The following is a 2,007-nucleotide window of genomic DNA, read 5'->3' as shown; positions in this document are numbered from 1 at the left end:
CAAATCATCATTTTGAAGTATGCGCTTTCTAAACGCATGTTTTGAAGCATCAAAAAGGGTGTTTGGAGGCTCAAAAAGATTGAAAATGTAACTTTTGATTCCGAACCCAATGAGTATGAAAGCATGATTATGAAACTTATCCTACTCGCAAATCATCATTTTGAAGCTTGTGCTTCCTAAACATAAGTTTTGAAACATCAAAATGTATGTATGGAAGCACAACAAGCTTGAAAATGCTGGTTCTAATTTCGAAGCCATGAGCATGAAAGCTCAGTAATGAAACTTATCCTACTCCCAAATCATCATTTTGAAGTTTGTGCTTCCTAAACATAAGTTTTGAAACATCAAAATGTGTGTTTGGAAGTACAACAAGCTTGAAAATGCTAGTTCTAATTCTAAAGCCACGAGCGTGAAAGCTCAGTTATGAAACTTATCGTACTCTCAAATCATTATTTTGAAGCTTGTGCTTCCTAAGCGCAAGTTTTTAATCATTAACATGTGTGTTTGGTAGTGCAACAAGCTTGAAAATCCAAGTTATAATTTCAAAGCCACAAGCATGGAAACACGGTTATGAAACTTATCGTACTCCCAAAACATCATTCTGAAGCTTTTGCTTAGTAAACGCAAGGTTTGAAAAATCAAAATGTGTGTTTGGAGGCACCATGGGCTGGGTGGTTGGGGTGGATTCACACGTGGGCCATGATTTGCTAAGTACACACTACAACAAGCTCATAACAAGTGTGATCATAACATGCATTGGATCCCATCAGAGCTCCGTAGTTAAGCATGCTTGGGCTAGAGTAGTACTGGGATGGGTGACCTCTCGGGAAGTCTTGGTGTTGCACCTATTTCTAGTTTTGTACAAAAAGTTTGAAAATGCAAGCTTCGATTCCAAAGCCATGAGCATGAAAGCACTATTATGAAACTTATTGTACTCCTGAATCATTATTTTAAAGCTTGTGCTAAGTAAACACAAGTTTTGAAGCATCAAAATGGGTGTCTGGAGTTACAGCAAGTCTGAAAATGCAAGTTCTAATTCCGAATCCACGAGCATGAAAGTGCGATTTATGAAACTTATTGTACTCCCAAATCATAATTTTGAAGGTTATGCTTCCACAATGCAAATTTTGAAGCATCAAAATGGTTGTTTGGAGGCACAACAAGCTTGAAAATGCAAGTTCTGATTCTGAAGCCACAAGCATGATTATGAAACTTATCATATTTCCAAATCATCATTTTGAAGCTTGTGGTTCCTAAACGCAAGTTTTGAAGTATGAAAATGGGTGTTTGGAGGCACAAAAAACTCGAAAATGCAAGTTCTGATTCAGAAGCCACGAATATGAAAGCGCGATTATAAAACTTATCTTACTAAATGCAATTTTTGAAGTATGAAAATGTGTGTTTGGAGGTACAATAAGCTTGAAAATGCAAGTTATGATTTTTCTGCCATGAACATGAAAGTGCGATTGGGAAACTTATTATACTCCCAAATCATCATTTTGAAGCTTGTGCTTCCTAAACGCAAGTTTTGAAGCATCAAAATGGGTCTTTCATGGGAAAACAAGTTTGAAAATGCAAGTTTGAATTTTGAAGCCACGAACATGAAAATGCGGTTGTGAAACTTATCGTACTCCCAAATCATCATTTTGAAGCTTGTGCTTCCTAAACGCAAGTTGTAAAAGCATCAAAATGAGTGTTTGGAGATATAACAAGCTCGAAAATGGAAGTTTTGATTTTGAAGCACGATTATGAAACTTATCGTACTCCCAAATCATCATTTTGATGTTTGTGCTTTCTAAACGCATGTTTTGAAGCATAAAAAAGGGTGTTTGGAGGCACAACAAGCTTGAAAATGAAACTTTTGATTCTAAAGCCATGAGAATGAAAGCACGATTATGAAGCTTTTCCTACTCCCAAATCATCATTTTCAAGCTTGTGCTTCCTAAATGTAAGTTTTGAAGCATCAAAATGGATGTTTAGAGGCACGAAAAAGCTTGAAAATGCATG

At 36.3% G+C, this 2,007-nt stretch overlaps 1 pseudogene; it reads left to right on the top strand.

Moving 5' to 3' along the window:
- Positions 1 to 736: 736 nt before the first annotated feature.
- Positions 737 to 848, top strand: LOC131873800 (5S ribosomal RNA; annotated as a pseudogene).
- The last annotated feature ends 1,159 nt before the right edge of the window (positions 849 to 2,007 follow it).

The sequence above is a fragment of the Cryptomeria japonica genome, chromosome 2 (assembly GCF_030272615.1).
Source record: "Cryptomeria japonica chromosome 2, Sugi_1.0, whole genome shotgun sequence".
NCBI lineage: Eukaryota > Viridiplantae > Streptophyta > Pinopsida > Cupressales > Cupressaceae > Cryptomeria > Cryptomeria japonica.
The sequence above is the reverse complement of the archived record's forward strand: the minus strand, read 5'-3'. Positions and strand labels throughout refer to the sequence as shown.